Here is a 13,056-nt window from a genome sequence, read left to right as displayed (position 1 = left end):
GAGTGTTTGCTTTAAAATATACATGGTGTTAAACAGAGCCACTGGGGATTCAGTTCTCCGCATGTGGTGGCCTTAACACAGGAAGTACCATTAGAGGGTGGAAGCTGAATATAATGCGGCAAGAGTGCTTAAATAGCTTGCATGTACCTTCTCTGTTATTTGCACTTTGTTTTTGAGCTGTACAATCAACAAAGCCTTGCAAAAGGGACACGATAGTTTCAAAATTAATTTAATTGTTTTATGGCCTACGGTATTCACTTTTTTGGAAGACCTCTGCCAAATGGGTATTTTTTTTCCCTTGCTTTCATCAAAAAATTCTGAATTTGTCTAAATTTGATTTTTGGAAAGTAGTAGTTCATAGTTCAAGAAAAAAAAAAACAGATGCCTCAGTGATAATCAATCAGTTTTGCTCATAAACTGCCCTGTTTTATTGCAAATCTCCCCTATCTAAAAGTAGGAGAGAGAGCTTCATAATATCATTATCTGGAATATGGTAATTTATTGGAAACTGAAGAATTCAAAGATAAACTCAACTTGGGTGCTATTACCAGTGTTGTCCAGTATTGAAAAACCATGAAGCAGGCCTGAAGACATCAAAAAATATGGGCTGAAAATCTTTTTTATTGGTCCTCTATTTGCTCCTTTATGGAATACTAAAATGATGCTTTCAAGGTTCCCGTTTTGGCCCCCATGATTCAAAGTTTATATCTTTTTAATATGACACTTGCACAATCTCTTCACTTCTTGACCTTGGGCAATAAGACATTTCAGACCAAACTCTAGCCATTTCAGACCAGAGGTGTAGCCAGGCAGCTCTGTGCCCTGGGCAGCTGTATGATGGCTTGGGCTGTTTTTGTTCCCCCAACAGAAACCCCGCTCCAATTTCTGCCTCAGTCATGCCCCACCCCACCACCACCACCACCCCACCTCCAACTTTAGTTACACTATTGTTTCACATTTGATTAAATAAATAAATAATAACGGTAAGAGTTGGCAGGACCATGTCTATTCCACAGGCACGGTTGTTGGAGAACAGCACACTACATCGGCAGAAGGAAAGTTAAAAATGTGGGAAGGTATTAATAACCTGCCTCCAATGTCTTTAGCTAAATGGAGCCTTTGTTCAAGCTCTGCTTTGAAAGGCTGGAGTTAAGAGTAGGAATTATTACTAGTTTATTCATTTCCAGCAGGATTTCAGCCCCACATTCAGTACGGATTGACTTGAATCCAAGACCAGGACTTTTTTTTTTCTCCATTCAACATGAGGGGAAAAAAGGCTCTTGTCTTGGATTTGAGTACAAGGGGGGGGGGGATAGGCTCAGGGTCAGAGCTACAGTTGCTACCTCTCCCCCCAGTGACTCTGACCTCCTCCCCAACCTGCTGCCACTGCCTCCCAGCCACACACATGGGGAATGAGGAGGTAGCAGTGGGGTCAGGTGGTGGGAGTGGGACACAGGCACTGATGGGATCAAGTGATCAGGGGAGACAGGTGGCAAGGGACAGGGTTCAATCCTCCTGGCCCCTGCCTGCCTCCCTACCACTGCTTTCTCCACCACAGCTGTAAAGGGAAGGGGGGGGGGCGGGAAGGAATTTTAAAACAATCTTCCAATAATTCATTCCTATACATGTAAAATTGTAACAAATGTATAAATTTTCCATGTATAGAATTATTGGTGATGTCATCTTAAATTCAAAGTCATCTTGGGTTTGGCTAAGTAGGATATTTTTTTTCCCGGATTTATTTTGTGGTACTTTTTTGCTTTTGCTCTTTGTGCTAAAACCAATTTGTCATTTATTTGGAAGAACCATCAATATAATTTGGTGCAAAGTATATTAATATCCATGCCCTTCGCAAAAGCATCCCAGGGAGCTTAGAAATATTAAATATAATCTTTAAAAGCCACATCAAAGGGTATATTTTTTCAGTTCTCATATTTAAAAAGGGCTACAACTTCTAAAATTGTAAGTGGGAGCTAGTGCCTTACAAGAGGAGCATAATTACAGAAAGCTTAGGAATCCACTGACTTCAATCAGCTCTGCAGAACAGTCGGATAATCAGCAGTTACTGATCTCAGGCCCCATTTTAAATACAGTTCTGCTAAACAGTTCTACTGCTGTCCTTGGTATGACATTCAGTAAGTTCATCAGTGCCTGGATTTGCATTTCCATACCACCTACTGTTTTCCCTTTGGGTCCCAAATCCATGATTCTCTCACATGTTCCAAGAGGTAGTCTGTCGGCATGCACTATCTTGAAACTTTTCACCATTTTCCCTCCAAATTGTCACTTGTGCAATGAGTTCAATCCAGGTTTTCCACATTTGTTAAGGTTTAATCTCATTACCATTTCTTAGTCCTTTTTGTTGCTTTATAGCATTAATAGGAAGCATTATGGTTTGCTTAATTGCCATGTGGGAAATCCAGTTTTATTCATTATTACCATCATGAAAATAATATATTTGGATTTATGAAATACCCATCTGATTAGGTCAGAGGGAGGAGAAAATGCCTAGAGGGGAGCACATGAGAAAAACTGGAGCCCTTATTTTGCTTGTCTGGTCTCTGCCTTTGTCATAAACTGCTACTCCAGATTTGTCCAATGTAATGTTTTTTTCTTAACCTTAGCAAAACTAAAGTGAATTCTTTTGTGTTTTGTAGAAGTGCTAGGGCATATATCCATACTCACATCAACAAAGAATTAAACGTGCATTTGTTAAATCACAAGAGCACTTCCATTGACTGAGTTGGGTTGTATGGAAGGTTTTGCTTACCATTAAAATTAAGATTAAAGAGTCTCTACCTCTCTTCACCCTAGATCCATGTATTGCTGTTGTTCCATAAAGTCTTAGGAATGTGGGGAGCCTGCTCCAACACATTGGACATCCAGCACGTCAGAGCAGGCTTGATTAATCGAGTCTCCTGGAGCACGGAAATTGCCACGCTCCGCATGTGTCATGTGTATCGGCATCCCTGTGCTGACAAAATGGCAGCGGGGCACTTTGAAATAAAACACACCTGCTGAGCTTTAGTTCAAAGCGCCCCACCGCCATTTTTTTCAGCGTGAGGACATGTGGCGACGCTGATGCACATGACGCATGGGTGTTTTTAAGTAGCGCAGCTCGCTAATTCAAAGCACCTGGCACCACATCCCAGCACATGTAAAAATGCCCCTAGTTATCTCTCCTTTCCCTCCACTGTTAGTCGGATCATAGTCAAAGACCTGTGTGCCTTCTCTGAATATGATTCAGTTAAATAGCTCTATTTCTGCACATCTTGACTCTGCTGATCATTCTTATAACTCCTGGATTTAGCTGTGCAAGTTAAGCAGTGGAACTTGCTCCATCCTCAGAGATTTAAATTGAACAAAAAAGCAACTGATAACAAAAAAAAAAAAAGAGAGTTTATAGGAGGCCCTTTATTGACAGAGTGGACCTTCAAGTCCCAGGGAGTAGCTTTCACTATGAAAAACAGCATTCAAACTCTTAGCCCTTTCCCTTGCATAGCCAACCTTGATACCATGCGTCAGTAGGAAGTGGATCACAACAGTAGGAAGGAGCAGGCTGCAACATGTCCAGTTGTAGCAAGAGATGGGGAGAAGCTTTGACACTTTCCTTTCCCTTTTGCAAACACTTGCAGAGCTTCATCCAGCAGCCAAGGGAGTCGATAGTGGCTCTTTGTATTGATTCCAGTGAGACTTGGGATCAAGGTATCAAAGAGCAAACAAGTAAATAAACTTGCACGGATAATTCAATGCAGAGCAAGGCATTTAGAAGGCCTTGAGCAGTGAGAGAGAACAAGTGACAAGACCAGAGTGTATTACAAGCCAAGGGATTTGTTTGTAAAATAAAAAGTATCGGCTCTTTTCCTTCTGCTTCCTCATTTCTGAACATTGTGGCTAAGTACAATCAAAAAGCCTGAGGAGCAGATAGCGCAGCCCACAGCTGCAAAGCATCCTGGGATGCTGGGGGACCGTGAGTTAACTTAAATAAGGAGGGGATCTTGGACAGAAGTTGCATAAACCAGTTTGATATAAATCAGTTAAGTCTGATACTGCATCCCAACCAGGTTTATCTTCAACCGGTTTCAGCCATTTTTAAAGCAGTTTATGTGCACTGAACTTCTGTTCTGTTGCAGGTTTAAGCCAGTTAATGACCACTTAAACAAGTTTATGCACAACTTCGGTCCCTAGCTTGAGGGTTCATTTGTTTCGTGTTCCTTCCACCAAAACTAGCCTCCCTTTTCTACCATCAAGCCTACGCTAGCTAGGAAGAAATTCTAGTACCCTAATAATTCAGACCTGCCTAGAAAGAAGGAATCACTGAAAAGCTTCCATTCATCAGTCCAAGATCGTGTAAAAGAGAGCTGGAAAAAGAGGCACGGCCAGAGGCAAAGTGCGACTGGGCAGTCAATACAGTTTAAGCAAGGGCTGTGGTCTGTTGAGAAAACAAAGAATCTGGTTCACAATGGCATTAATCCAGTTTTCAGTGAAATTATAGTTGATACTGTTTGCACTGCAGTGACACCCAAATGATTCATTTTGGATTGGAGCCAGAATATCCAAAGAGCTCTAGTGCCCCCAAATTGCTTCCAGTCCAAATACAACTGACATTAAGCTAATCTAGTGCAGCAGGCCCAAGAATGAGATGAACCAGAAGAACTGCAGAGAAGCAAAATATTAGCAGCAAAAGGGGGTGGGGGAGGGAGACCTACCTAAACATAGACTTTTTGTAGGTAAAAGCCCCACTAAAGCTTCCCCTTTTTTTAACCAGGGGTACAACTTAATGCAATTACATACCCTCTGCAACGGAAAGGCTTCAAAAGCGATCAGCCACAGCTGAGACTGCATTGTGGTGATTAGCAAACAGTAGAGCCAAGCAGATCAGAGTAACATCTGCATAGCAGTGAAAATATAAGCCACAGTGCTAAAAACAATCAATCCAAGAGGCAGCACACAGGCACTGAAGAACACAGGACAGAGACCAGAACCCTGTGGCCCACTAGAGTACAAACTATGTGGATCAAATGTAAATGTGCTCATAAATACAAGATGAAAGTGTTGCGACTGAAAAGAGTCAAACCCGGCAAAGGCTGTGCCAGGGAGCCCCTCAACGGGTCCGTAATTGGAAGGAACTGAACTCCAAATCCACTGCCCTATTATGTTACCCCCTAGCGTCATCTCTTGCCAAAGGGAGCTGTAATTTTTATGAATGCCTTGAAATGCAGCCAGGTAATTACCTGCAGGAAAATTTCATTTCACTAAGCGTTAATCTATAGCGAGAGAGTGAGGAAAAGGAAAAACAAGTTTAATAGCATGATAAACAACCAGTGTGCCATAGAATCCTTATAATGGAAACCCTGGGTGTGGCCTGATAGGAGGTATTTTGCTTGAATGAGCCTTAAATCCAGGGAGAATGGCTTGCTTTCAGTGAGTACACACAATGCCCACATATGCGAGCAAGCACTTTTTTGAAGAGCTATTCCTGAGCTACTAAAAACTGGGTTTGAGCATCGTAGGCCTGGTAAAAACACCACTGATTGCCAGATTGTTACTTGTCATTTTTCAGCAACCAAAAAACATAAAATCTCTGCTGGAGAGGCTGTTTCCCAAAGTCCATCCTCTGATTTGTTTATTTACTTTGGCGACAACCGTTATTTGCTGCATTCCAGAAACGACTGACATTTACAGGTTGGGCAGGATTGGAAAGATTTCATTTGCTTTAAATGCTGGTTGTGTATGCTAGCAAAGATACGCTTTTTTCCCCCCTATCTGCTGGCTTTCCATTTCAGCTTTGAAGTCTCATGCAAAATAGATGAAACAATGTAAAAATTCTCTGAATGGTTTGGGGGAGTTTAATCATTTGTCTTACGGGGGGGGGGGTTTAAAAAATGCTAATACAACACTTATTATAATTCCACAACCACTGGAGAGTTTGACATTATCACATTAGTTGCTAATGTATAAATGCAACACTAATGTACTACAATTAAAACGCTGTATACCGACCTACCCTTAGATCAGCCATTAAAAATACATTAATGTTCTTTTCCTTCCAAATTGGCCGTTATATGTAATTTATTCAGCAATAACTGTGTGTGTGTGTGTGTGTGTGTGTGTGTGTGTGTGTGTGTGTGTGTGTGTACAAAATCTGATGCACTGTATTTTGCTATTACTTTTGAGAAATTTAAAATCCAAAACAGGTCTACTAGGTTCTGTCTGGGTCCCTGTCACATTTTTTGCAAGTTAGTTGGCCCTACGTAACTCAGTAAACCCATCTGTAAAATGAGTACATTGTCTACCTCACATGGAGACTGAGCCTTAATTAACAGATGTTTGTAACTGCATTCAGACCCTAATAAGAATTGAATGGTGCAAGTTCAATATATCAGTTATGAGGAGTAAAACCGACACTCAGTGCATAAGAGTGACAGCTTTAGGGGGGAGGGGCTTAAGTATCTTATTTAGATAGTGTGTTTGAAGGAGGTGGAGTCTGTGATGACAAAGTCATCTCCCATGTGATTGCCTTTTTTTTCTCCTTCCTGTGCAGCGATGGTTTTAAAGCCGTGAAAAGCAAGTTGAATTAAAGGACGGCAGCAACAGCAATAGGCATGTAGCAGCACACTTTCCAATAGCAGCTGTCAGGACGCAGGAGATGGAAAATGCAATGAAGTATATACGCTATAGGAAAATTTGGCCTTGGGCAGTATGCTTTCAGTTCAGTCATTTTAACTCTTTATATACTGCAAATACTTAAAAATGAAAGAAAAAAAATTATGCTGTTGCTGAATATTGAAAATCTAGAAATGTTCCGTGAATAATTGGGATAGATGTGGGTTAGAAAGCGCAAATGTTGCATTTGGAGAGCTTGGCTTTTATCTGATTAAGAACCACGTGTTTCCTCAGATGGGAGCAACCACAGATGCAGTCAGTTGTAGTTTCCCCTTTTTCATATAAATGAGTTTCACTAGGATTGCATAGATCAGAAGTCGAAAGTAAAATGTGTGCATATATAAATTTCTGACCTTTTACCTTGGTTTCATTGGAAATCTTCGGTTCACATGTTCATCATTTTACAGTGAAGTCCAAACGTTGCCCTTATTGTACTTGTAGCATATTTTACATATGTCTTTTGATTATAACATGAAATAATATGGTGGATAAATAGTTCCAGGGCCATGCATGGAGGTCTTTCCAAAGACTTGAAATATAGAAATACTAGCATGATGGAGGAGTTGGATAATGAGATTTCAAATCCATCCTGGGCTGAGCACAACTGAAAACATTGCTTTGTGGAGGCTTCTGTAAAATAATTTGGTGGTCTCAGTTGTTCCAGATAAACACGCAAATGCATTTGGCACACACTTCAAGAGCTGCCTCCAAGGCAAGTTGGGGTATGTTCGTAGGCCACATACGGTAGCTCACACAGCCTCTGGCCATGCTGTATTTGATCTGTGACTAAACAGAGCATTCTTCAACAAAACTCTCATTCCCACACCACACTACGTCCTGTTGAAAAGAAAATGAGCCTATACAGGCTGCTATCCACATCTACTTTGGCACTTCTTCTCTAAAACAAAGCTTAATTATCACAGCCCCTTGTTTGATATTTTCTTCCTTTATTTCCTCCACTGATTTGTCTGGAATCGTGATAGCTAGGGCTTGAATGCCAAGGCTAAAACGTGCATTCAATTAGAAGACAACTCTCGACTGACCTACATAACAGTTCATTCATGAGATAATGTGACCTGCAGTCATAGAGATAAAAGTCAGTTGATTGAGTTGGTTTGGCCGTGCGCACTGCAAACTCTCCAGCGATTGGAGAATCATCTAAAATTAGACTCGGCTTCCCATTACCGAGAGAGCTTTGCAGATCCGTCTGTTTCAGTCATGTTTCTTTTATGAAATGGTCATCAGAATTTGTCACATTGCAATCCTTTAATGCTTAACTTTATTAGCACGAAGCACTTTGGTATCAAATGAAATGCATGATTAAGTGAGTTATATTTCAGGTTTGCTCCTGTTTCAAGGCTTCAGTAGCCAGGCTCCTGTGAAAAGTATTGCACAGTATTAACCACTTCCTTTTGAGAATGGCAAAATGGTGGTTTTGTAGCTGAATCTAGTGGTGCATATCAGGCCCAGTTCCTACTATGCAGTACATTAGTCTTTTTTTTCATAAGGTTCATTGCATTTGTTTAACAAAGTGCAGGAAGTCTTTTTTTCAGGGTCTTGTTGAATAGTTTTACAACAACGATTATCTCAAAGCAGTTTGCTCACGGGGCGGTGGGGGGAGGGAAATGCTAACCAATGAGCGTGTGGTTTTAGCCTAACGCTTAAGTGACATTTTTATATGACTAAACCACAAAGGAAGCTCAAATAAAGGTTGCAGGTCTGATAGAAATTTGTACAAGTAGGCTCATAAAGTAGAAGGGTGCTGAGAAGAGAGGATCTCTCACTCCCAGGCCTGAGGGGATTGTGAGGTACTTTAATAATTTTCTTATCCTATCTGCTATATTGTCTGAAAAGGCATTTGAACTGCGTGCTATGGGGACCTGATTGCAGGAGAGGCCAAGCGTGCTTTTAGAGAGTGTCATGGAAAACTGTAGCTTGTCAAACCAAGGCCCGGGTACCGTTCCTCTGAAATTCAGCCACGCTTAGCAACTGAGCAACGTGTGTAAGAGGAAGAAAAGAACAGACATTTTGTACGGGGCCTTTGGGGTGATTCTTCCAAAATGTGCTATATCCTTAAAGCCCTTTAAAAGTCTTTTCCGTGAACCTGATTTTTTTTTTTAAGTTTATTTAAAAGACACATGTATATTCTTATGGTGTTTACGTTGCTTTTCCTTCCCTCCCTGTCCCCCCACTCCCCTTTTGATTTCTCATTGACTTGCTTTTATTTGTACATTGCAACAGAGGTGATTCACCAGAGAGGGAAAAAACCTACCACAAAGCAAAGGAATTCCAAGTTAAGTTTGTCTCGGTAATTATCCTACTTAATTGTACAATGCAAAGTATTGGTCAGATTATTTTCTGCTTTGCTTTGGTACATTGGAATAAATTAATGAGACAGGAGCAGCTCCAAAGGCAAAGCGAAAGTGTCCTTTTATACCTTAGTGTTCCCAGTAACACTAAACTAACCATATGAAAGAGCTGAAAAGAAAAAAAAAGGCTCTGGATTTGTTTGTTCAGTCTGTTTTGCTCTGTGCATTTGACAGCATTTTTTATTTAGTCCATTTCTCGTATTATTTGAGTCCTGAATGAAAAGTGCGGTTGTGAAGTGGCCATAATCGACAGAAGAGCTCTGTGGAGGGCAAGGAGGATGGGGGGCAGGTGTAATATCTAAAACTAACCTGTAATTCTGGATTTTTTTTTTTCTTAAACTGACAAGATTGTAGACAGGTAGTGAAAGCATTGTGTGTTAGAAAATTTTTTATGTTCCTGACTAGGATGATCAGGGGCATGCCTTGTGTTACGAACGAGACTAAAAAGATCTTTTTTGCCTAGCAAAATGAAAGCTGAGAGATTGTATGATGGCTGTCTATAAAACCCTTAGGGGTAAAACACCCCAGGAGGGAGAAGAGCTGTTGAAGCTATAAGACAATACTGCCAGAAGAACAAAAGTATAGAGACAGACCACAAAGATGTTTAGATGGGTAACCATCAAGTCATGAGTTTATGATCTAGGCTTCCAGTCCGAGAAGAGGGGCAAAAAAACACTAACTAATTTTAAGATGGAGCTTCATAGATTCATAGACTGTAAGGCCGGAAGGGACCTTGGAAGATCATCAGGTCCAGCCCCCTGCGCCAGGCAGAAAAGATAACGGGGGACATCAGGTGTCTCGAGCTAGGTGACTATTCAGTCTCCTCTTGAAGATCTCCAGGGTAGGCGATTGCTTGATGAATAAGATTTGAAACACGTGTTTTCCTACAATGGTGGGGGGATAGACTCTAACTCAGAAAGTCTATTCCCTTCCTGTGTTTCTAATTTTACTTTAAAAGACTAACAGTTAAGGGATGTTGAGGGGGGGGCCACCTGGCATCTTAAAATTAGGGAACAGATTGAGCCAGGAAATGTATGATGTCTAGTCAGCACGTTGCTTTTTTGTCCTAGGTAAACAATGGCTCTCCATTAGTTCCTGGTCTGCTTGCAAAATCTATTTATCCTCATAACACCCTGCGAAAGTTCATTATGCCCCTTTCCCAGATGGGAAGCTATAATGCAAAGAGATTAGGAGTGCATTTAGAGAGCAATCCGAAGAGGAAATTGAAGCTGGTTTTAACTTGCCTGAGCTCGCTTTAAAATAGCGAGCTTGAGTATTGCTAGCTGCAGCAGCATGGGGACTCTTGCAGCCTGTGCTGAACCAGCGTTAGAGCAACTGCTCCTCACACTTTGCTAGTCTAAAGTGAGCTTGCATGCATCTCCAGCTACAGTACAGATGAGTCTTGCTCAAGGTTACACAAGAAATCTTCTGCTGACCAGGGACCTGAACCTGTCTCTCCCATCTAAGAGGTTTCTGACCTAATCACAGATCCTCTCACTGTAATGCCGTTGTGGGGACTGCTGAATATTTTGAATGCAGCTTTTTCAGGATGATAAATTATGTTTTGTTGGCAACTCGAATGCTAATAATTAGCAAATTACTGGGAAACATCAGGCTACGGAGCATCCACCAGCCCCCAGGTCAAAGTGCAAAAGCTACATTTTTTCCCCCATACTCTTAGTCCTCTTCTACTCTTAACCTTATCCTGCTAAGATAAAGTTACAGCCCTGAGGATCTTCAAATATATGGTTCCTTAGCGGGAGCCTGTATTCCAGCTACAATATCTCTTTTCAGGACTTAAGCCTAAATAATTAATATGAAAAAAATGAGTCTTGTAAAATTGCCTTGTAAATTTCCTGGCTCAGGTGGAAAATATCTGTTCACTTGCTCTGTATTATAATTGATGATGAAAAAAATCTAATGATATTTAACTCACCTCCGACAAGTTGGCAAGTAGCATTTTGTGAGGCTGATATGGCAGGGAATACATATTTGAACAGGTTTTTTTACAAACTGATTTGTCTTCCGGGCTGTATCTTGCTGTATTATATTTTAATCAAATTACAGTTTATTCCCTAGACCTTTTGGGTTGGTGGAAACCAGAATGCTGACCTCCTGTAGAAAAGCCCCTAATGGTGGTTGACAAGGCCTGTTGTAAAAAATGCACACAGTATTTACTTCCAACCTTCTTGGAGTTTCCTTTGCAGCCATTAGTACGTCTTGCAAATCTGCAAATGCACACTTGTCAAAAAAAACACTGTAAAAAATGTTATTTGCCTCTTCGTGTCAAATATAGAGTTTAGGGTTTCATTGTAGAGAGTTGGTAACTAAGCTATAACTAACTAAATTTACATCCAAGTGCAAATACAGTTGAATTAGAGACATCCTTGACCCAACACCCACGAGCTGTGAGATGGTTAGAATGTAAACATGAGTCTTAATTGAGATTTGACAGTGATCCCAGGTCTCTCTAATATGCTTAATTGAAAGACTCTGGTCCTGAATGCAAGGGTCTTCATAGTCCAGGTCTGATTTCTGTTGCTTGAACACACCTCAATGTGAAATTAATAATGAGTACTGTTGATACCATCCATTATTTTAACAGACAGCTGTATAACAGAATGTGATTAATAAGAGAGATCTCTCAGTATCTGTTAGGACTGCTAAATGTTGATGTGGGTTTCACTCTGTGTCTATGAATGCAAGAGTAGTACACAAAAAAGAAGAGGAAAGTAAATTTCTATATGTTCTCCCACTTTCAATTCTAAACTGAGGGAACAAATAGCTGCTTTGTCTTCCTCCAAGTTATTTCCTCAAATGTGGGCAATAAATTGGAAGACTTAGGCACAATTCTACCCTCTTAATTGATCTTACAAAAGATGTAATGAATTTTTAGGGACATTCCAGGGAAGAGGAGTCCTGGTAGGACTCCACTGACTTCGGAAGAGGATCAGATTCAGATCTGTGGGGTAAATCAGAAGGTTGTTGTAGCTGTATTCAGAGTTTTGTTCACAAAAGTTAACAGCACGTTGTCAAATTGTCCGATATTAAGTGTCGACCTAATGCTTTGGGGTCAGAGGGAAAGCAGAATATTTTCCAAGGATTAAAAAGACCTCCAGACTGCGTTCCAGTGGGATCTGTGCATCGCTGTATCCACTAGAGAGCACATAGGTAGTGCTGCTCCTTGGAGGAAATGCAGAAGTCAAGCTCTTAATGATAAAATATAGTGTAAGCTTATAAAACATTTTTGTTCTTCTCAGTTGTCTATGAAGTATCGAGTAGAGATAACCTGGCAGAAAGCTTCATAGAGCGGTAACTCTGTAGCCAATAGCCAGCTCCACTAGCCAACCACCACACACTGTCACTGGTTTGCATCCTCTCCCGAAAAGCATTCAAACAAAACACACATTATTTGCTAAATTACTGAGATTCATGAAAGCTGGAATAAGTTTGAGCTGGTGTATGATGCACCAACAGGCTAGTGTTTGTTGTAAGCCCCAGCCATTTCTGCTTTTCTTTTTCTTAGGTTGTGAAGAAGCTTCTAAATGCAAACGGGTTTGTGATTTCACTGACTGTAATGGCCTGCCAGAAAGGACAGTGCAGAGCAGGTGTCAGACTGCGAAGTCCAATGCTGTTTTAAAAAGGGTCAGTCTTAACTGTGTCTCTGCTCTTTCTATGTAGCATTTGCCCAGGCACAGAGATGGGAGACTGATGTAATACTCTTAGGGGTTATTTTTTCATTTTGACCTCTAGAAACTGTATCCATATAAATGAGTTCCTGTACCTACAAGTTAGGGCTTCCTATTGATGAATTTTCCTTGTTTGTTTAATTGTAGCGCTTCCCCGTTTTCAAGAAGGGGAGGAAGGAGGACCCGGGCAACTATAGGCCAGTCAGTCTCACCTCCATCCTTGGCAAAGTCTTTGAAAAAATTATCAAGGCTCACATTTGTGAGAGCCCGGCAGGACAAATTATGCTGAGGGGAAACCAGCACGGGTTCGTGGCAGGCAGATCATGCCTGAC

The 13,056-nt window shown here is 41.0% G+C and overlaps 1 protein-coding gene across 15 annotated transcripts in view; it reads left to right on the top strand.

The window, feature by feature from the left end:
• Nucleotides 1-13,056, top strand: part of CELF2 (CUGBP Elav-like family member 2) — a 490,120-nt gene that overhangs the window by 218,974 nt on the left and 258,090 nt on the right. Inside the window, exon 1 of one of the 15 annotated variants that reach the window (XM_025213148.1) lies at nt 8,351-8,474. The exons of the other annotated variants lie outside the window; for them this stretch is intronic. The gene's annotated coding sequence lies outside the window, so the exon portion shown is untranslated. Of the gene's footprint in view, nt 1-8,350; nt 8,475-13,056 lie in introns of those variants that run through there. 15 annotated transcript variants of the gene reach the window in all.

Source organism: Alligator sinensis, unplaced genomic scaffold (genome assembly GCF_000455745.1).
Source record: "Alligator sinensis unplaced genomic scaffold, ASM45574v1 scaffold268_1, whole genome shotgun sequence".
In the NCBI taxonomy this organism is placed as follows: domain Eukaryota; kingdom Metazoa; phylum Chordata; order Crocodylia; family Alligatoridae; genus Alligator; species Alligator sinensis.
Note: the sequence above shows the minus strand (reverse complement) of the source record. Positions and strands in the feature narration are given on the sequence as shown.